The sequence below is a fragment of the Lagenorhynchus albirostris genome, chromosome 1 (genome assembly GCF_949774975.1).
Source record: "Lagenorhynchus albirostris chromosome 1, mLagAlb1.1, whole genome shotgun sequence".
NCBI classification, from domain to species: domain Eukaryota; kingdom Metazoa; phylum Chordata; class Mammalia; order Artiodactyla; family Delphinidae; genus Lagenorhynchus; species Lagenorhynchus albirostris.
Genome location: NC_083095.1, coordinates 36283019 through 36306543, shown reverse-complemented (window position 1 = coordinate 36306543; position 23525 = coordinate 36283019). Strand labels below are relative to the sequence as shown.

The following is a 23525-nucleotide window of genomic DNA, read 5'->3' as shown; positions in this document are numbered from 1 at the left end:
TTAGTAGTTAACAGTTGAGTTCTGAATTGAAATATAAGCTGAAGAATTTTAATGGCACCTGGAAGGTGTAGTTCAGGCTTTCAGTCCCAGAATTTTAGAGCTGGAAGAGACCTTTACAATTTATTCCAATTCTTTCATTAATAGAAGAATAACTAGAAGTCTAGGAAAGTGATATGTTATATCCAAAATCATGTAGTAAATTAATATGAAGAGCTGGGACTAGAACCTAAGCCTCTTCATTTCTGTTTCAGGATTCTTTCTTCAGTGCCAGAATGTGTTCTTAAAAGTCACGATTATCCAGATACTGGGATCTTCATATCCTACTTAGAGTGCAGCTGTGGCAATGTTACATGTTTATACTGGCATTTAAAAAATGGCACCGAAACACAAGTCATTTACTCAATATCCCAGAGGTAACGTTAGGTCATAAGACTGGCTTATTGATTTTTACCTCTATATCTAATCCAGTAAGGGAAGGGCTAGCTAGAAGATTATAGTAAGTAGGCCAATTGTTATGAACTATAGTTGGGGAGCTAGAACAGGACCTGGCGCTGGAAACCATAAAATGCCAGAAGATTTTTGGGCTGTAGTGATGTGGATGATGTCAGAGTGATGAGAGCTTCTACCATGACTAAGTGGACTCTAGAACCTATAGAATGGAGGACAGAGTAAAGGAGGTTGTGGAGCCACCATCAGACTTGCTTGTCGAATGCCATTTGTTCTGTTCTCATTCCCTAGAACATTCCACTACTTGCCAGGTAGGATTTAGAATAATCATCGATAATGAAATTAAATTCATCTGATATCTGCAAAACACTTTTATTTTGTGAAGTACTCTCACAAATATACTCTTTGATCCTTGCAGTATCCTTGTGAGACGGGTAGAAGGGATATTGGTGAGCAGAAAATGTTAAATACTAACGTGTGTCAAAGCAGTGTGCTAGAAACCACTAAAAGATATAAAGATGAATAGACATAGTCTTGGGTCTCATGGTGTGCACAGTCTTGTGGGGGACGGGGTGGGGAAAATAGCCAAGTATAAGGTAAATCAAGTTGAAAAAGATTTAGAAAGTTAAGTTATTATTTCCCATGGGAATTTAAAAGGAGTGATGGTGTTATAAATGATGGAAATTGTAATACTTTGCCTTCTGATTTCAGACTAACTGAAAGGCTTATAACTATAAAAGGATATTGACTGTAATAGATACAGATATAATTTTCTTTTCTAATTTTTCAGAAATCTTATTTTTATTTTAGGTGATTCTACAAAGCTTATCTGAACAAATTTATGGACTAAGGATGACAGAAGTCACTTAAATTTCTGTTTCAATGATTTTTGGCATATAGCGCTGGCTGGAGGAAGAGGAAGAAAAAAAGGGAATTGACATTATAATGTCAAACAGGACTTACAAATTTACCTAGGCCAAAATATGAATAAAAATTTAACTGGGCCCTATTAACTGTTAAGAAGATCGATAGAGTAAAGTTGATGCACTACTAGTTTATGTTGTCAAGGTAGACAACTTCAGAATAGGAGAGGGAGTAGTGAGGACTTCTAGTTCCTAACTTGGTTTTTTATTTTGCTTCAAAGTAATGTTACGTTTCAGGATCATTATAGTAAACGTTTGCTTACCAATAAATATGAGTTTAACAGTTTTAGAATAATGAATTCATTTTTATTGAAAAAGTGGACAAAACACTTTGTCCATTTTATTGAAAAAGTGGACAAAAAGTGGACAAAACTGAAAAGGCTTTTCAGTTTTTTGTTTATTTTTCAAATTCATATTGGTTATCAGGTTTTTTTTCTCTTTTCCTTTTTATTCTCAAACTGATTGTTAATGAGAAAAAACATGGAGCAATTAACAACGACACTTGAATCTTTAGTCTTCTCTTTCCAACTCAAGCACTGAAATATGACACTCCTTTCATAATATTCTTTCTGGCCATCACATTCTCTCTTTTCTTTTTGGCTTCAGAGTCCTTTCCAAAAGGAAATATGCTGCCTGGCATTCTATATTATTCCTAATTTCCAGGTGGAAAAATGAGACCAATGAAGTGACACCTAAATACAATGGGGATTATAGTTTTAAAAATAAGACAATAAGTCAGATCTTCTTGCTTTCATTCTTCTCTATTTTACCACGACAAAGTACTTATCAAAGTCCAAGAGATTACTGATATGCGATAATGACCAATGACTTCACATTAATGGAGCTATTCATAATAAACTCATCAGAGAAGTAATTGGAAAAAATTTAAATATAAAGAGTGATTTTCACTATTCTGTTTATATAGTATTGAAAGAACCGTAACATTCAAACACCCAGGAAGTGTAAAACTCTAAGTAATATTAAATAATAATTGATATTAACTCTGAAATATTGCAACATCTTGAAGTATCTTGTGAATGACCAAAAACAGATGAAATTTTGTTTGGTATAGCTTCAGTTATTTTCCACAGAACTACATATTAAAAAAACTGGTAATCCATGTAAGATATACACAAAACCCTGAACTGACTAGATTGTTCAATGAAAAATACTCCACACTGCTTTGTTGTTATGGACAAATGAGCTTATAATTCAATGAAACCCTTTTAAGAAGTTCTAGTCTATGGAATGACATCTTCAAATTGTTTGATCCTATTAGTTTTATTAACAGAAACCTCCCATTCCTTCATAAGATGTTTATTAATTCCTCTGAATATCATCTTTAAAAGGGCTGACTTGACTGTTGTCAAAATAAATCACAGGTCAAGTGCAACCCTCCAGTCTCCAGTCTATGGGCAAGAGTTTCAGTTCCGTGTAAGCCACACAGTGACCTTCCCACGAGTTTTCCATTGGAGATTTCACAGTCCTAACTTTAACATTTTCCAGAAAGTATCCCTCCCTTCTCTAGGCTTTGGGTAGAATGTCAAATTAATAATGGCATGTGGTGTTCCTTAGCATAACCTGCCAAAATGTGATAATTTCCTTAAAAGAAAAGCCATGGGCTGCAATCACACATCTGAGATGACAGACGTCCAGATGAATCCTATATAAAAAGAAAAGGTTGGTGTCTTCTGGAATATGAATGTACACCTTTAATAAATTCAAACAGATCCCAACATAAACATCTTCAAACTTGACGGGTTTTACGTGACTCATCATTTCATAGATTCTTGGCACCAAATCTCTGGACATGATACTTATTAACCCAACCCACTGCAATAGGGAGGAAACACCTTGAAGGGATACTCCTGGTATGAAATATGGGTTTTTTGGGTAAAATCCTTTATAGGAATAGTTATCAATTAGAGGATAACCTGTGAAAAACTTCTCTGAGTGGTTTAAATTTAAAAGATACTTCACTAAATTGCCAGTATTGATGAAGACATCAGTGTCTGTCTTCATGATGTACCTGGCGTTGGGGCAAAACTCAGTTACCCACCTAAATGCCATAATCGTTTTCAAGGTCAGGTTATTGTACGTGTCTATAAAAAATCGTGTCATATTATGTCACCATAAAGGAGGTGTTCATCCTCTAAGGATAATGCTAACAATTTGTCTTCCCTTTCAGCCTGTTGGCCTAGTAAGAAAAATGTAAGACCCTCATATCCCCACCAAGACTTCTTTTCACCCCAAGTAACTCTAATGGCCTGTCTGGCTTTCACATCTGAGGGTTGTGAGGTCACCAGGATAACAAGAAATGGGTTTTGAAGAGAGCAGTTCTAATGCTCTTGAAGTGTGAAGTGGAAGTCTTTTCGTAAATGGGCTCATACTCGTAGAAGTACATCCAGTTCACGCGTTCTGTCACATTGTAGTGGGGGCAGACTGAGGTACCACATCACCAGGAAACTCAGGAATGACAGCAGCAGGAGGCTCCATTTGGGGGGTCGCAGTGACATCCTACTCGGAAGGGCAGGGTGCTCAGGAGGGCCGGGGCCGTCCATTCACAGCCCCTCAGGAGCACGCGAGCCTCAGGTTCTAGCTGCTAAACACTGTACAACCTTTTGGGGGCTCCATTTAATCTCAGCCATCCATGACCTTCTTCTTGATTTATTCCTTCTGAGTGAAAGACCTTCAGTTTCACCAACTGAACATTCAGTAGTAAGTAGTAGTCAAAAATAATGCTTGAAATTTCTACTGAAAAACAGAGACTCTCAGATTGGTTTAAAATTCTGCCATATACTGCTTATAAGACACATGCCTGTAGAATTTCTTATGAGACTAAAGCACTAGCTGAAGTTTTCTGTTTTCGTATTCCATGCTTTAATTAAAAGATTTGCCGTGAACTACTCTAAGTGGCCTGGAGAAAGCTAAAACCCAAAGCTGTTCCCAGTTGAAGACTGCAAACTCAAATCCTGATCGTCACAGAGGCCCTGGCCCCTGGGCCCATATTTTCTTAATATCACCTACTTTAGTGATGTCTATTTGCCCATTTACAAAGTATGCTAAAAGGAGCAAGTTCCCTTGTTATAACAGATTCATTAGCGTATTAATTAATGCTGCAGGGAAAGGAGAGGGAAAGAGTGGTACAACATAGTCAGTATTTTCTTCTCCTTTGGGGCTTATTTCTACCTCTGTGTGTTTTCTCTCTTAATGTTGATCCATAGCTAAAAGACGTTGAGGTCCTATCTTACTGCTTTTCAAATCTAAGCCATACTATAAGCCATACTATAGAGAGGTTGACAAATTTCTAGTAGTAAAATTATTCCTAGCAAACAGCCTCCTGTAGGCTGTCCCTACTCCTACCCTTGCCCACTTCAGTCTGGTAGTCTCATCTATACAGCATTACCTCCTTGTTTGAAGGTCTTGGGATCATCAGTGTTATAAGGCTCTGCATTGCCTGAGTTATACTTAGATTTTTAATTTACATGTGTTCACAGCTTCACTACCTATGGGTAAATAGCTTTTTATATAAACATGCAGAACCTCTCTTCTCTTTTTCTTAAAAGTGACCAGTTTCATCCCTGACATTTTCTTTTGTCATCTGTTAAACATGATTTTCCCACAAATTTACTTTTTTGTTCATTTCATATGTGATGATTTTTTTGTGTGTGTAGTTTCCTTTTTTAGAACAGGACAGTTGTGTTTCTTTGACGATAAGAATCAACGGGCCATGTGCTGTTTTTTCTTTTCCTACTCAGAGTATGTTCAGTTTAGTTCACAGTCTGTTTCCTTCCTATATGGATAAAAATGACTGACTCTGTTCAACAGCAGAGATTGAAAATAAAACCTGTAATTCCTAACCTTTTTTTTTTTTTACAGTTCTTTCTTTAAACATCTTCTAAAGGATTTTTCTTTCTTTATATTTTCCTTTACCTGTCATGGGGAGAGTAAGATGTTCATTTGGTTCTACTGTATTTCTCCTGAAGACTTATTTGTTTTGCTTCTCTTCCTTTAGTATCTTCACCTTTGATTAGTCTACAGCAGATCTTGTAACATTTGACCTGAATTCCAATGCCACCGATAAGCACATATAGCATTTCCTCTTCTTCTTCTTCTTATTTTTTTTGCGGTACGCGGGCCTCTCACTGTTGTGGCCTCTTCCGTTGCGGAGCACAGGCTCCGGATGCGCAGGCTCAGCGGCCATGGCTCACGGGCCCAGCTGCTCTGCGGCATGTGGGATCTTCCCAGACTGGGGCACGAACCCGTGTCCCCTGCATCGGCAGGCGGACTCTCAACCACTGTGCCACCAGGGAAGCCCCAGCATTTCCTCTTAAATGAATAATTTTCTCCATACATTTGATTTGAGCATATATGAAATCATATGCTGCATCCTTGGTTATATATTCCCATGTACATTTCTTTCAGAGAAATCTTTCCCGAAATTAGTTTTTCCTTGTGTTGACTTTTTATTTCTGATTACTGAATGCCATTTATTCTTTACACTCAGCTGGTATTGCCTATTTCACTTTCATGGTTACTGTTCTTTTCTATCACATAGTATGCATTTATTATATGGTTCAGGATAACTTATTAACATGTGAGTGTTGTTAACCGAATACATCTAATTTTTGGAAAATCTTAGCTTTCAGTGCTATTACAAAGTTGGTTTAACTCATAGTCTCCCTTTAAAATATTTAAGATAGTGCTTCCAGCCAAGTAGGACTAACGGATTGGTATCCTTTTACTTGAAACAGCTAACTAGACAAAAAACATGAAACAACAGTTCTTAAGGCATTTGCCATCAGGCAACAAAAGACATCGATCCCTGAGAGACAGGAAACAGATTAGATGAGACCTATGCTTGCTCTGCCTGGAGAGTGTTTCTAGGTATGGGCTAGGGCAGTAGAACCCCAGAGGAGCTTAGAGATCTCCCTGAAATGAGGAGATGGTGCTGGGAGCCTAAGGAGCCAAGGCAGCTAGAGTTCAGAGAGCAGAGTACCAGAGAGGAGAGAGCTGCAAGAGAATTTTACACATCTGCAGAAGTCCCTTCCAAGAATTCAGTTGAGTACTGATCAGTACAGACCTGTGAGGAAACTGCTTGAGGTCAAGGAAGAACCACCCAAAAGGAATTGAGGGAACAATAAAGAGCTCACACAATGTCAGGAATAGAGCCTGAATCCATCAGACAGAGTGGAAAATATAATTCACTGAGTGTCAGGTAGAGCATCTCTAACATTCTAGTTTTCATTTCTAGATGTTCAATTTGGGTCCTTTTTCTATGTTTTAACTTAAATTACACTCAATCTTTTCTCTAGCTTCTAGAGCATATGGAACACATTTATAATAACTTTAAATCCTAGTTTCCTAGTTCTACTGTCATTTCTGGGTTGGTTTTGATTGATAGTTCTCCTCATTTGGCTCTACTTTCTTGCCTCCCCGCCCCTCCCCTCCGCCAAAACCTGCTTGGCAAATTAGTTAATGCTTGTCAGGCATGGAAAAGAAGACATTGTAAATTTTACCTTGTTGGGTACTGGATATTTCTGTATTCCTGTAAATATTCTTGAAGTTTTTTCTGGAATGTATTTAAGTTACTTGGGAAGTATTTAGTCCTTTAAGGTATTCCTTACTGGGACCATTTAATGTAATTTTGCTGTATTCCTGAGGCAGAACCTTTATGAATACTTTACCTGATGCCCTGTGAATTATGAGGTTTTCCATTTAGCTAACCATCTGGTTACAGATGTTAAGTTGAAGATCAGGTTGTTCCTTCAGGGTTCGTTTTTAAGCTCTGCTGGTATCGTTATAGATTAATCTTTATTTTGGGACTAATTTAGCCCTGCTGAGGTCTCTACTTATTGTCCAGAGTATACAAGGTCTCTCTCCTGTGGTTAATTGCAACTCAGATGTCCCTAGCTCTGTATGAACCTTGAATTGTTCATTTTTTAAGCTCCTCAGCAGATTTTTTTTTCCTCTTGCATTATGGAATTTCCCCCAAATATGTGCAAATTAGTATTAAGTCAAAGACTCAAGAGAAGATGTGTGGAGCTTTTTTCTGCATTACTCCCTCCTCTCTGGTACATTATTCCAGTAATTCCTGCCACCTATACTTTCTGAACTCTGATCTTTGTCTTTTCACGTTAGTGACACTGCTGTGCTTTGCTTTGAATCTCCCTGCCTGCAGTAGTGTCTATAACTTGTCTCATAGCAGAAAGTCAAGGTGCATGTAGGCTTATTTAGCTTGTTTCCTTCTCTCAGAGAATGCAGATCTACACTAATTGTTTTCCATTGTCTGGAGACTGTTGCGTCCTATATTTTGTCTAGTTTTGCAGTTGTTTACTGTTTGAAGAGAAATCTGGTACCAGTTACTCCATAATGGCTAGAAGCATAAATCCCATAATACTGGATTATTGTGGGAGGTTGGTAAAGACTTCTGGGTGAAATTTTAGGAAGGAATCGCAATGAGCCTTAACAGATTTTATAGTTAATGGCTATTTAGGAATTGTCTGTTTATGGCCCCTGGGAGTAGTTGACTTGGCAGTGGTTTGTCCTTTTCAATGAGAGCTATCAGATAATGTAAATAATAAGGCAATATACAAATGTGCTTATTTTTGGTTTGCAATTATTTATTAAATGTTTTTATAGGCTGTTCTGTCTCAGAATAACAATTTTTTTAATAGACCTTTATTGGAGTTTAATTGTTTCACAATACTGTGTTAGTTTCTATTGTACAACAAAGTGAATCAGCCATATGCATACATATATCCCCATATCCCCTCCCTCTTGAGCCTCCCCCATCCCACCTCTCTAGGTCATCGCAAAGGACCAAGCTGATCTCCCTGTGCTATGCTGCTGCTTCCCACTAACTAAATTTTACATTCGGTAGTGTATATATGTCGATGCTATTCTCACTTCACCCCAGCTTCCCCTTCCCCCCATGTCCTCAAGTCCATTCTCTATGTCTACATCTTTATTCCTGCCCTGCCACTAGGTTCATCAGTACCATTTTTTTTTTTTTTAAGATTCCATATATATGTGTTAGCATATGGTATTTGTTTTTCTGTTTCTGACTTACTTCACTCTGTATGACAGACTCTAGGTCCATCCACCTCACTACAGATAACTCAATTTCGTTTCTTTTTATGGCTGAGTAATATTCCATTGTATATATGTGCCACATCTTTATCCATTCATCTGTCAGTGGACACTTAGGTTGCTTCCATGTCCTGGCTATTGTAAATAGGGCTACAGTGAACATTGTGGTACATGTCTCTTTTTGAATTATGGTTTTCTCAGGGTATATGCCCAGTAATGGGTTTGCTGGGTTATATGGTAGTTCTATTTTTAGTTTTTTAAGGAACCTCCCTGCTGTTCTCCATAGTGGTTGTATCAATTTACATTCCCACCAACAGTGCAGGAAGGTTCCCTTTTCACCACACCCTTTCCAGCATTTATTGTTTCTAGATATTTTGATAATGGCCATTCTGACAGGTGTGAGGTGATACCTCATTGTAGTTTTGATTTACATTTCTGTAATAATTTGTGATGTTGGGCATCTTTTCATGTGCCTCTTGGCCATCTGTATGTCTTCTTTGGTGAAATGTCTATTTAGGTTTTCCACCCATTTTTTAAATTGAATTGCTTGTTTTTTTTGATATTGAGCTCCATGAGCTGTTTGTATATTTTGGAGATTAATCCTTTGTCCATTGCTTCGTTTGCAAACATTTTCTCCCATTCTGAGGGTTGTCTTTTTGTCTTGTTTATGATATCCTTTGCTGTGCAAAAGCTTTTAAGTTTCATTAGGTCCCATTTGTTTAATTTTGTTTTTATTTCCATTACTCTAGGAGGTGGGTCAAAAAAGATCTTGCTGTGGTTTAGGTCAAAGAGTGCTTTTTTTATGTTTTCCTCTAAGTTTTATAGTGTCTGGTCTTACATTTAGGTCTTTAATCCATTTTGAGTTTATTTTTGTGTATGATGTTAGGGAGTGTTCTAATTTCATTCTTTTACATGTAGCTGTCTAGTTTTCCCAGCACCACTTACTGAAGAGACAGTTTTTTCTCTATTGTATGTTCTTGCCTCCTTTGTCCTAAATTAGGTGACCATATGTGCGTGGGTTTATCTCTGGGCTTTCTATCCTGTACCATTGATCTATATTTCTGTTTTTGTGCCATACTCTCTTGATGACTGTAGCTTTGTAGTATAGTCTGAAGTCAGGGAATCTGATTCCTCCAGCTCCGTTTTTCTTTCTCAAGAATGCTTTGACTATTGGGGTCTTTTGTGTTTCCATATGAATTGTAAAATTTTTTGTTCTAGTTTTGTGAGGAATGCCATTAGTAGTTTGATAGGGATTGCATTGAACCTGTAGATTGCTTTGGGTAGTATCATTTTCACAATATTGATTCTTCCAATCCAAGAGCATGGTATATTTCTCCATCTGTTTATGTCATCTTTGATTTCTTTCATCAGTGTTTTATTCTGAGTACAAGTCTTTCGCCTCCTTAGGTAGGTTTATTCCTAGGTATTTTATTCTTTTTGTTGTGATGGTAAATGGGATTGTTTCCTTAATTTCTCTTTCTTGATTTTTCATTGTTAGTGTATAGGAATGCCAGAGATTTCTGTGCAGTAATTTTGTATCCTGCAGCTTACCAAATTCATTGATTAGTTCTAGTAGTTTTCTGGTGGCATCTTTAGGATATTCTATGTACAGTATCATGTTATCTGCGCACAGTGACAGTTTTACTTCTTCTTTTCCAATTTGTATTCCTTTTTCTTCTGATTGCCGTGGCTAGGACTTCCAAAATTATGTTGAGTAAGAGTGGCGAGAGTGGACATCCTTGTCTTGTTCCTGATCTTAGAGGAAATGCTTTCAGTTTTTCACCATTGAGAGCGATGTTGGCTGTGAGTTTGTCATATATGGCCTGTATTATGTTGAGATAGGTTCCCTCTATGCCCATTTTCTAGAGAGTTTTTATCATAAATGGGTGTTGAATTTTGTCAAAAGCTTTTTCTGCATCGATTGAGATGATCATATTGTTTTTATTCCTTAATTTGTTAATGTGGTATTTCACATTGTGATTTGCATATATTGAAGAATGCTTGCATTCCTGAGATAAAACACACTTGATCATGGTGTATGATCCTTTTAATATGTTGTTGGATTGTATTTGCTAGTATTTTGTTGAGGATTTTTGCATCAGTGATATTGGTCTATAATTTTTTTGTGATATCTTTTTCTGGTTTTGGTATCAGGGTGATGGTGGCTTTGTAGAACGAATTTTGGAGTGTTCCTCCCTCTGCACTTTTTTGGAAGAGTTTGATGAAGGATAGGTGTTAGCTCTTCTCTAAATGTTTGGTAGAATTTGCCTGTGAAGCCATTTGGTCCTGGACTTTTGTTTGTTGGAAGACTTCTAATTACAGTTTCAATTTCTTCAATTACTTGTGATAGGTCTGTTTATATTTTCTAATTCTTTCTGGTTCAGTCTTGGAAAACTGTACCTTTCCAAGAATTTGTCCATTTCTTTGTGGTTGTCCATTTTATTGGCATATAGTTGTTTGTAGTAGTCTCTTATAATCCTTTGTATTTCTGCGGTGTCAGGTGTGATTTCTCCTTTTGCATTTCTAATTTTATTGATTTGTATCCTCTCGCTTATTTTCTTGATGAGTCTGGCTAAGGGTTTATCAGTTTTGTTTATCTTCTCAAAGAATTAGCTTTTAGTTTTATTGATCTTTGCTATTGTTTTCTTCGTTTCTATTTCATTTATTTCTGCTTTGATATTTATGATTTCTTTCCTTCTGCTGACTTTGGGTTTTCTTTGTGCTTCTTTCTCTACTTGCTTTAGGTGTAGGGTTAGATTGTTTATTTGAGGTTTTTCTTGTTTCTTGAGGTGAGATTGAATGCTCTAAACTTCCCTCTTAGAACTGCTTTTGCTGCATCAGATAGGTTTTGGATCATCGTGTTTTCATTGTCATTTGTCTCTACGTATTTTTTGATTTCCTCTCTAATTTCTTCAGTGATCTCTTGGTCATTTAGTAGCATATTGTTTAGCCTCCAAGTGTTTGTGTTTTTTATGTTCTTTTCCTGCAAATAATTTCCAGTCTCACACTTTGGTCAGAAAAGATGCTTGATATGATTTCAGTTTTCTTAACTTTATCAAGGCTTGATTTGTGACCGAAGATGTGGTCTATACTGGAGAATGTTCTGTGTGCACTTGAGAAGAAAGTGTAATCTGCTGTTTTCGGATGCAATGTCCTATAAACATCAATTAAATCTATCTGGTCTGTTGTGTCATTTAAAGCTTGCGTTTCTTTATTAATTTTTTTTCTGGATGATCTGTCCATTGGTTTAAATGAAGTATTAAAAGTCCCCCACTATTATTGTGTTACTGTCAATTTCCTCTTTTATGGCTGTTAGCATTTGCCTTATGTATTGAGGTACTCCTGTGTTGGGTGCATATATATTTATAATTGTTATATATTCCTCTTGGATTGATCCCTTGATCATTATGTAGTGTCCTTCCTTGTCTCTTGTAACATTATTTTAAAGTCTATTTTATCTGGTATGAGTATTGCTACTCCAGTTTTCTTTTGCTTTCCATTTGCGTGGAATATCTTTTTCCATCCCTTCACTTTCACTCTGTATGTGTCCCTACGTCTGAAGTGGGTCTCTTGTAGACAGCATATATACAGGTCTTGTTTTTGTATCCATTCAGCCAGTCTGTGTCTTTTGGTTGGCCCATTTAATCCATTCACATTTAAGGTAGTTATCCATATGTATGTTCCTATTACGATTTCTCAGTTGTTTTGGGTCTATTTTTATAGGTCCTTTTCTTCTCTTGTGTTTCCCACTTAGAGAAGTTCCTTTAGCATTTGTTATAGAGCTGGTTTGGTGGTGCTGAATTCTCTTAGCTTTTGCTTTTCTGAAACATTTTTCATTTCTCAGTGGAATCTGAATGACATCCTTGCTGGGTAGAGTAATCTTGGTTGTAGGTTTTTCTCTTCATCACTTTAAGTATATTCTCCCACTCCCTCCTAGCCTGCAGAGTTTCTGCTGAAAAATCAGCTCGTAACCTTATGGGGATTCCTCTGTATGTTGTTTTTTATTTCTTCTTTGCTGCTTTTAATATTTTTTCTTTGAATTTAATTTTTGTTAGTTTGATTAATATGTGTCTTGGTGTGTTTCTTCTAGGGTGTATCCTGTATGGGGCTCTCTGTGCTTCCTGGACTTGGGTGACTATTTCGTTTCCCATGTTAGGGAAGTTTTCCACTATAATCTCTTCAAATATTTTCTCAGACCCTTTCTTTTTCCCTTCTTATTCTAGGACCCCTATAATTCGAATGTTGGTGTGTTTAGAGTTGTCCCAGAGGTCTCCGAGGTTGTCTTCAATTCTTTTCATCCTTTTTTTTTTTATTCTGCTCCTCGGCAGTTATTTCTACCATTTTGTCTTCCAGCTCACTTATTTGTTCTTCTGCCTCAGTAATTCTGTTATTAATCCCTTCATTTCAGTTATTGTGTTGTTCATCTCTGTTTGTTTTTCTTTAGTTCTTCTAGATCTCTTTTAAACATTTCTTGTATTTTCTCAATCCGGGCCTCCATTCTGTTTCTGAGATTCTGGATCATCTTTACTATCATTACTCTGAATTATTATTCAGGTAGATTGCCTATTTCCTCTTCATTTATTTGGTCTTGTAGGTTTTTACCTTGCTCCTTCATCTGTGACATATTATTTTGCTGTCTCTTTTTTTTTTTCCTTTTTTTTAATGAGTGGGATTGTGTTCCTGTCTTATTGGTTGTTTGGCTTGAGGCTTGCAACACTGGAGTTTCTAGGCTGTTGGGTAGAGCTGGGTCTTGGTGCTGAGATGAGGACCTCTGGGAGACCTCATTCTGATGAATATTCCCTGGGGTCTGAGGTTCTCTGTTAGTCCAGTGGTTTGGACTCTGAACTCCCACTGCAGGAGTTTCGGCCTGATCCCCATCTCGTGAACCAAGATCCTGCAAGCCGAGTGGTGTGGCAAAAAAAAAAAAAAAAAAGGGAGAACAATAACAATGTAAACAATAAAGTTAGACTAGGGAACTAACAGATATGTTAGAAAAAAAATAAAAACAAAAATATAGATGAAACAACAATCGGAAGGTAAAACAGAACCACAGTAGTAAAAAAGAGGAGGAGAAATTAAAAAGTTGGAAAAGGCCTTGGCTGTGGAGGGTGGGGCCTAAGCAGGGGTGAGGTTTGGGCAGTGGGCGGTGCCAATGCTTGTTTGTTTGTTTATTTGTTCTAGGTTGCTGCTTTTGCTAAGAGAGCACCCATGACCCTGATGATGTTTCCATTCACAATAAAGGGCTCTATTGCCTTCATTGATTAGCTGATCAAATTCAGGTTAGTAGATTTTGTGGACAGTACTTCTCTCTTCCAATTATATGTTAATATTTTGAGAAATGGATAATTTTGTATTTAAAGCTACATATGTATATGCCAGTGAAGTAGAAGGGCCAAGTCAATCTAAACTCTATTGAATTATGTACCTACTATGCTACCTACTATGTACAATCTGTAGTGTATAAAATGGAAAAATATTTTATTTCCTGTTTTATAGTTTTTTACTGTAAAGTAAGGGCAAGATAAAACAAGTTGTGGCTGAATATGGTACACTGTACTTTTGGCATCGTTGTGTGGCATATTTGATGCTGAAATAAACAGCTCATCTTAAAATTTTTTGAAATTTTTAGTAGCTTTTAAAAGTTTCGTTCTTGGGCTTCCCTGGTGGCGCAGTGGTCGAGAGTCCACCTGCCGATGCAGGAGACACGGGTTCGTGCCCTGGTCCGGGAAGATCCCACATGCCGTGGAGCGGCTAGGCCCGTGAGCCATGGCCGCTGAGCCTGCGTGTCCGGAGCCTGTGCTCCGCAACGGGAGAGGCCACAACAGTGAGAGGCCCGTGTACTGCAAAAAAAAAAAAAAAAAGTTTTGTTCTTGTTCGTATTTCATTTATACACTCAAATTTTTATTTGTTTTTTGTTCAGTCTGTGAGTTTTGACAAATATATGTTCTTTACCATAATCTTTGAAATTCACTCACGTTGCCTTTTTGTAGTCAACCTCTCTTTCTACCTCAATCCCTAGAAATCACAGATCTGTTTTTTGTCCTTGTTGTTTCCTTTTTCCAGTATATCATTTAAATGAAATCATTTAGTGTGTAGCTTTTAAAATCTGGCTTCTTTCACTTAGCATAATGCATTTGGATTCACTCATGTTGTGTGTACCAGCAGTTCATTCTTTTTTATTGCTGAGTAGTGTTCTATTGTATGGATATACTGCTGTTAGTTTATCCATTCACCATCTGATGGACATTGGGGAGTTTCTAGTTTTTGGTGATTATTGCAGTCATACTATTTTTTCTTTTTTTTTTCCTTTAATAAAATGTATGTAAAATGTACCTTCTTAACCATTTTTAAATGTACAGTTCAGTGGTGTTAAATACATTCACATTGTTGTACAGCCATCACCACCATCCATCCCCATAACTTTTCATCTTGTAAAACTGAAACTCTGTACCCATTAAACAGTAACTCTCCATTCTGTGCTCCCCCCAACTCCTGGCAACCACCATGATACTTTATTGTTTTGACTACTCTAAGTACTTTATATGAGTGGAATTATATAGTATTTGTCTTTTTGTGACTGACTTATTTCACTTAGCATAGTGTGCTCAAGGTTCACCCATTTGTAGCATATTGCAGAATTTCCTTCCTTTGTAAGGTTAAATGATATTTCATTGTATGTATATACCACATTTTTTTATCCACTCATCAGCTGATGGATAGCTGGGTTGCTTCCATGTTTTAGCTACTGTGAATAATGTGGCTATGAACATGAGTATACAAAGATCTTTTCAATACCCTGCTTTCATTTCTTTTTGTGTATGTGCTCAGAAGTGAAATTGTTCATCATATGAATCATATGATAATTCTGTTTTTAAGTTTTTGAGAAACCACCATACTGTTTTCCACAGGAGCTGTACCATTTTACATTTCCACTAGTAATACACAGGAGTTCCAACTTCTCCACATCCTTGCCAATGCTTATTATTTTCTGCTTGTTTGTTTATTTATTTATCTCTCTATTTATTCTTTCTTTATTTTTTAAAGTAGCCATCTTAATAGGTGGTATCACACTATAGTTTTCATTTGCATTTCCCTAATGATTGGTGACATTGAGCATCTTTTCATGGCATTTCATATTGGTAATTTGTATATCTCCTTTGGAGAAATGTCTTTTCAAGTCCTTTTTCCAGTTTTGAGTTGTGCTGGTTTTTTGTTATTTTTGTTGCTGTTGTGTTGATTTTTAGAAGTTCTTACATATTCTGGATAATAATCACTTATCAGATACATGACTTGTGAATATTTTCTTCTGTTCTGTGGGTTGCCTTTTTACTCTGTGGGTAGTATCTTATGATGCCCAAAAGTCTTAATTTTCATGAAATCAAATTTGTCTTGTTTTTCACTTTTTTAATTTGTGTCTTTGGTGCCCCCCCATCCAAGAAATTATTACTAAATTCAATGTCATGATGCTTTTGCCCTTTGTTTCTTCTAAGAGTTTTATTATTTTAGGTCTTACATTTAGGTACTTATCCATTTTGAGTTAATTTTTGTATATGATATTAGGTATGTGGATATCCAGTTTTCCCAGCACCATTTGTTCAAAAGGCTTCTTTTTTCTCATTGAATGGTCTTAAGACCCATATCAAAAATCATTTGACCGTATGTATGAGAGTTTACTTCTAAGCTCTCTGTTTCTGTCTTTATGCCATTGCCACACTATTTTGTTTTCTATAGCTTTGTAGTAAAATATGGAAATCAGGAAGTGTGAATCCTCCAGTTTTTCTGTTCTTTTTCAAGATTGTCTTGGCAATTCAGGGTCCCTTGAGATTCCATGTGAATTTTAGGATAGGTTTGTCTCTATTTGTACAAAAGTCACTGGGATTTCGATATAAGCATTGCATGGAATCTGTAGATGGCTTTGGGTAGTATTGACATTTTAGCAATATTAAGTCTTTCAGTATATGACCACAGATGTGTTTCCATTTATTTATGTCTTCTTTAATTTCTTTCAGCAATATTTTGTAGTTTTCATTGTATAAATCTCTCACCTCCTTGGTTAGGTTATTTCCTAAGTATTTTATTCTTTTCTATGCTACTGTAAATAGAATTATTTTTGTAATTTCCTTTTCAGATTGTTCATTGTGTATAGAAATGCAACTGAGTTTTGTCTTTGTATCCTTCTACTTTGCTGAATTCATTTATCAGTTCTAACAGCTGTTTTTGGTGGAGTCTTTAGGGTATTCTACGTATAAGATCACATTACATGCAAACAGAGATAATTTTACTTTGTCCTTTTCAGTTTGAATGGCTTGTATTCTTTTTTTTTACCTAATTGCTCTGGCTAGGGCTTTCAGTACTATATGGAATAGAAGTGGAGAAAGTGGGCATCCTTACCTTGTTCCTGGTCTTAGAGGAAGGGCTTTCAGTCTTTGAACATTGAGTATGATGTTTGCTGTGGGTTTTTCATACATGGCTTTTATTATGTTAAGGTAGTTTCCTTCTATTCCTATTTAGTTGAGTGTTTTTATCATGAAAGGATGTTGTATTTTGTCAAAAGCTTTTTATGCATCAAGATGATTATGTGAGTTTTTCGTTTATTTTGTTGATGTGGCATATTATTGGGTTGGCCAAAGAGTTCTCTTGGTTAATGAATATGTTGAAATATTGGTGAAAATGAAAAATGTTTCTTTTAGTTTTACTTAAACTCGAATGAACTTTTTGGCCAACCCAGTACATTAATTTTTGTATGTTATACTCTCCTTACAATTCAGGAATAAGTTCCACTGTTTACTATGGAGCCATAAATTTGAAAATAAAAATGTGATTATATTTTCTTTTTTTTAAAATATTTTTTTAAATTTAATTTTATTTATTTTTGGGTGCATTGGGTCTTCATTGCTGTTCATGGGCTTTCTCTAGTTGTGGCGAGCAGGGGCTACTCTTTGTTGCCGTGTGCAGGCTTCTCATTGCAGTGGCTTTTCTTGTTGCAGAGCACGGGCTCTAGGCATGTGGGCTTCAGTAGTTGTGGCACGTGGGCTCAGTGGTTGCGGCACGTGGGCCCAGTAGTTGCAGCACATGGGCCCTAGAGCACGCGGCCTTCAGTAGTTGTGGCGCACAGGCTTAGTTGCTCCGTGGCATTTGGGATCTTCCCAGACCAGGGCTTGAACCCATGTCCCCTGCGTTGGCAGGCGGATTCTTAACCACTGCGCCACCAGGGAAGCCCTGATTATATATTCTTTATTAAAAGAATGTTACTTTTTGTTGTTGTTATTAAGAGACCATGATGATTTGTTGCCTTTTTGGGTTGCATTTATTTTTAAAAATGTCATTAAAAGTAAACTAGAAAAAATTTAACAGATCTTGTGGGTAGGGGATGATACCTAAAATTTATGTTCATTTTGAGTAAAAGAAGAGAGGTGATGCAAAATTATTAGGGGGTATATTGAAACTTATGGTGTTTCCTGATTATTGAAAAATCAGGTAGCTTTCTTGAGTATACAGTTAGATCAGAAATCTACAGGTTTTTATATAGTTAACCCTCACAATATAGGTAGCTCCGAGAGTCACCTGTTTAGAAAAGACAAGTATTTATAAGAATTCTCCTATTTAAAAAATTTACTTCCCTGGTGGCGCAGTGGTTGAGAGTCCGCCTGCCAATGCAGGGGACACGGGTTTGTGCCCCGGTCCGGGAAGATCCCACATGCCGTGGAGCAGCTGGGCCCGTGAGCCATGGCCGCTGGGCCTGCGCGTCCGGAGCCTGTGCTCCGCAACGGGAGAGGCCGCAACAGTGAGAGGCCCGCGTACTGCAAAAAAAAAAAAAATGTATGTAAAGAGGACAAAGGTTGGGTGTGAAAAGTCAATTGGCATAACTTTATAATACAACATCAAAAATATTACTGAAGGTCAAATATTAGAAAAGGGATGAATAGCTAGCATCTGGCAATACAGATTCCATTTGCCAAAGAGCATGGAATAAATTTTTAAGACAAATATCATATATTTCCTAAAGTTTATTAGAATTTCATGTACATACTTACTTCTGAGTTCTCAAATAGAAGATTGAACTTCTTCATGGCAAGGATCATTTTAGATTTTGGTGCTTTCTGAAGTAAATATTCCTACAGCAAGTATTATTACTTGCTGAATGAATGACTTAGTCCCACCCATTAGTGGGCTACTTTGAGTTCACTAGAGCACATTTTATCCATGGATTCTTCAAGATTGTCAGGGCAAGAAGTAGGAAGTCAGTTTTCTGAAATCATGAGAAAATAGAATTAGAACTGTGAAAGCTGTACTCCTTATAGAACTCTTAAGCAAAATTGACCTTGAACATTTAGTCTAATGCCTGTTGTTATTTTGTAAATAGGAAAATGGAGGCCCAGAGAGGTGAGGTGATATGCTTTTAGTCACACAGATAGCTGGAGACGTGTTATGTAGTGCTCATTTTACTCATCATCCTGCCTCTCTTCCTCATGGGATCATTGCTTGATCTTAGGGTTGGAATAAAGTTAAATTGCTCAATTTAAAATTGTTGATTTACAAAACTCAGTTTTAATTTCTTTTTCAATTGATTTTAAGTTGAAACAGGATACTATTGAAATGGTATGAGATATGATCTTAATTTTCAAACAGATGCAAAAAATATGCTAATATCGAATATATAGCTAGAAAAATCTAAGAAATTATTTTTTATTTTTCAACAGCCTCAAAAATTTTTATTTGGCTTAATTTAAAATGTATAATATTTAGGGCTTCCCTGGTGGCGCAGTGGTTGAGAGTCCGCCTGCCGATGCAGGGCACACGGGTTCGTGCCCCGGTCTGGGAGGATCCCACATGCCGCGGAGCGGCTGGGCCCGTGAGCCACGGCCGCTGGGCCCGTGCGTCCGGAGCCTGTGCTCCGCAGTGCGAGAGGCCACAGCGGTGAGAGGCCCACGTACCGCAAAAAAAAAAAAAAAAGTATAATATTTAAATAAGACCCAAATTTTTACAAACTTTAGATAGATATGGACCTTAGATTTCTTGTTTAAAATCTAAGGACCCTAAAATGTGAATTATATTCGGCTCTGGAGGATTTCATTTAATAATCATATTTACAGGTATAATTGGTGAAGTTCAGAAATACCAAACAGTTTTCTTTTTTTTTTTCATGAGCACTACTGAGCCTAGAAAATTAGCAAAAAAAAAAAAACTTGTTCAATATACTGTTTTAGAAATGGAATAATTTAAAATAAAAATAGGAATCAAACGTATAATTATTTACTTTTGGATATTTGATGTAAAGCCATGTTAAGAGAGTTAAAGCCATGTTTAAGAGACTCAAAGTGGTTTTAAGTTATACAGGAAGTATACCTCTTTGCTCTAATTTTTTTTCTTCCTGGAACATTTTCTGCTCATTTTATTACACTAACTTCATCCTGAAGTTAGTATCTTTAGCCCCTTAAGACAGAGGAGACACCTATTGGGATCTGGTTCACCATGAGTCTCTTGTGCTTCAGCACATCTTCTTAGCAGAGGCATTGGCAGCTTTTGTTGAGGGCAATCTTCTCGAGGAAATTTGCATAGCAAACAGCCTGGGAAGATAGAAATTGTATTACCATAAGGACAGAGGGCAGATTTCCTTGCTGTCCAGGATAGTCAAGATAATCCCTCTGGGGAGTAGGTGGGGTACATTTGCTTGCAACTCCTTTAAAATATTGGTGTTTCATAAGCTTCTGCTTTCTTCTCCTGTAATGTAACTCACTGTATGTGCAGGCATCATCTGGCTCTCCTTGTATTGCCCTTTAGGGATTAGAGCTTTGGGAACCAATGCAAAAGATGATACAGTGGCTACTGCTATTGTTTTGAGTAGTAAACTTTTCTTTGTCTGTGACCCAGGAGTGTCATATTTTCTGCCAGGATTATTTGATGCTGGCTCACCAAATATCACTAACACAACCTATTGATAAAACAAAGCTGAGTTTATTGCTTACTGCAGTAAAGGAGAACACCACCTTGACAGAACTTTGATAGTGCCTTAGAGGGGCAAAGTCAAGGTAAAAAATTTAGAATTTGAAGTTTGATTTAATTTGAGTTTGCAGTGGTGGTGATCGGGCTTGATTAAGAGTGAATAAGTATCATGATATAACAATTTACAGTAGAATTGGTCAAAACAGCAATGCAAGGATTTTAAAAACTGTTGATGCTTTCTGTTGAAGAGTTGATGCGTCTTTCCTGAAGCTTCTGTAATGAACAATCAAGTTATGTCCCTGCAAGAATCTCCTGGAATAGTAGAGTATGCTAATGAAGGCACTGGACTAGTAAAGTCAGGCTAATGTACACAGAAAGATGTGTGTGTGTGTAGGTGTATTAGTTTCTTAGGGATGCTATAACAAATTACCACACAGTTGGTGGCTTAAAATAATAGCCCCTAGGGGAAAAATTCTTTCCTCTCTCTTTTAGCTTCTGGTATTTTTAAGCAAGCCTTGGTGTTCCTTGGTTTGTGGCAGCATAACTTTAATCTCTGCCTCCATCTTTACATGGTGATCTTCACTCTGTATCTGTGTCCAAATTTCCCTCTTTTTCTAAGGATGCCAGTCATTGGATTAGGGCCCACCCTAATCCAGTATGACCTCATGTTACCTTGATTACATCTGCAAACACCCTGTGTCCAAACAAGGTCAAATTCACATGTTCTAGTGTTTATAAATTTTGGGGGGACAGTATTCAATGCAGTACAAGGAGTATATGGTTTTGATCCTCAGTGTTCAGTCTGTGTGTGGCTAGATGGTTTTGGTTCTCAGTATCCATGAAACTGTCATGGCCGATTGCTTAGCTTGCATGTAGGAATCTCAGGCTCATCAGAGTTCTTGACAACAGCATGACGTGTAGTGAGAAGTGTACCAATATGGAAATCAAGGTGCCTTGGTTGTAGTTGCTGTCCTGCTGTTAACTAGCTTGGGAAAGTTACTGTCTTTTCCAGCTATTAGTTTCTCAATGGGTAAAATGGGACGTCTGGAAGAAGAGAAGAGGAATGGATCTCTGAGGGCCTTTCTAGCTCTCAGGTTCTAAAGTTCTGTAATTGTTGAGGGTCTGCTATATATCATGTTGGTATTCATTTTGTTGGAGTGAAATAATTGAAAAAAGAAATAGAATGCTTAAGTGCTGATCTGATAGATTCTGACTTGGGAATGTATTCTGACTTAATTTATGCTTTGTTTACTTGGGTGAAGATCATTAATGAAGACATTAGGTAAACATGGAATTAGCCCATCTCTCTGACTTACATATTTTATTTTTCAGTTTGAATATTGTATTTAGAAGGGAGACGTTCTTCAGGTCAGTTAATTCATTTAAAGTTAGAAGAATGTGTTGTTGCTGCACTGTCTCAGCTGAGTTCAGAAAATGAAATAACCTTTTCTGAGGTGAGCATGATGGTAGGGTATGGATGTACTTGATTTCTTTTATGGTTCACAGTCTTCACTTTCTATGTAGTGTTTATTTTTTTGATTTATAGATGCTTGAGAACCTAGAGGAATCCCTTCCCCTCCTCCCCAGCTACTCCTGCAGCTCCATAGAAAAAAAGGAAGGAAGGAAAAACCATGTTGAACACATTTTTTCCTTTTTTTTCTTTTATTTTTTCTTGAAGTATAATTGACTTACAGCATTCTATTGGAAGATGATTGTTTATTTGGTTTCTTTGATCAATACAGGCCTATTCAGATGATCTATTTCTCCTTATGTGTGCTTTGGTAGATTGTGTCTTTCAAAGAATTGGTCCATTTCTTCTAAGTTAGCAAATTTGTGGGCATAGAGCTATTCATAATATTTCTTTATTATCATTTTAATGTTTGTAGGATTGCTAGTGATGGCCCCTCTTTCATATCTGATATTAGTAATTGGCTTCTTTTTTCCTTTTCTCCTTGGGAAGCTTGGCTAGGGGTTTATTCATTTTGTTGATCTTTTCAAAGAATCAGCTTTTAGTTTTGTTGATTTTCTCTACTGTTTACCTGTTTCCAATTTCATCGATTTCTGCTCTGACTTTTATTATTTCTTTTCTGCTGCTTATATTGAACTTAATTTGTTCTTCTTTTTCTAGTTTCCTAAGGCAGAAACTTGGGTGATTGACTTTAGCTTTCTTCTGTTTAAATATATGCGTCCAGTGTTATATAAGTTTCTCTCTCAGACAGAAAATGTAGTATGGCATTTGCTGTATCCCACAAGTTTTGATGCTTTATTTTCATTTTTATTTAGTTAAAAAAATTTTTTAAAAATTCCTCAGCACTTTGTTTGACTCATGTATTATTTGTGTATGTTGTTACTCTCCAAATATTTGGGGATTTTCTGGCTATCTTCTGTTATTATTTTCTAGTTTAATTTTATTGTGGTCTGAGAGCATAGTTCCTATAATGTGTTATTTTAAATTTCTTAAGGTGTGTTTCCTGGTCCAGAATGTAGTCTGTCTTGGTGAATGTTCCCTTTGACCTTGAGAAGAATGTGTATTCTGCTGTTGTTGGATGAAGTAGTCTATAGATGTCAATTAGATCCAGTTGATTGATGGTGCTATTCAGTTCTATGATATTTTACTGATTTTCGGCCTGTTGGTTCTGTTAGTTACTCATAGAGGGGTATTGAAATCTCCAGATATAATAGTGAATTTATATATTTCTTTTTGCAGTTCTACTAGTTTTTACCTCAAGTATTTTGTTCTGTTGTTAGCTGCATGTGTATAAGGATAGTTATATCTTCTTGGAGAATTGACCCTCTATCATTACATACTGTTTCTCCTTATTGCTGGAAATTTTCCTTGCTTTGAAGTCAGCTTTTTCTGAAATTAATATAGCTACTCTAGTTTTCTTTTGATTAGTGTTAGCATAGTGTATCTAACTTCATCCCTTTTCCTTGAATATATCTATGCCTTTATAAGTGGGTTTCTTGCAGACAACCTATAGTTGGGTCTTGTCTTTTGCTTCACGCTAATTGGTATATTTAGATCACTGACAATTAAAGTAATTATTGATATACCTGAATTAATATTTACCGTATTTTTAACTGTTTTCTATTCCTTGCTCTTGTTCTTGGGTTTTTGGT

At 36.7% G+C, this 23525-nt stretch overlaps 1 protein-coding gene and 1 pseudogene across 6 annotated transcripts in view; one reads left to right on the top strand and one right to left on the bottom strand.

Annotated features, from left to right (window-relative positions):
• The window catches only part of FUT8 (fucosyltransferase 8), a 314298-nt gene that overhangs the window by 40590 nt on the left and 250183 nt on the right, over positions 1 to 23525 (top strand). For 3 of the 6 annotated variants that reach the window (XM_060141031.1, XM_060141056.1, XM_060141022.1), the window contains exon 2: positions 13644 to 13741. The exons of the other annotated variants lie outside the window; for them this stretch is intronic. The gene's annotated coding sequence lies outside the window, so the exon portion shown is untranslated. The remainder of the gene's footprint in view (positions 1 to 13643; positions 13742 to 23525) is intronic. 6 annotated transcript variants of the gene reach the window in all.
• LOC132527760 (UDP-GalNAc:beta-1,3-N-acetylgalactosaminyltransferase 1-like) lies at positions 2863 to 3931 on the bottom strand (annotated as a pseudogene).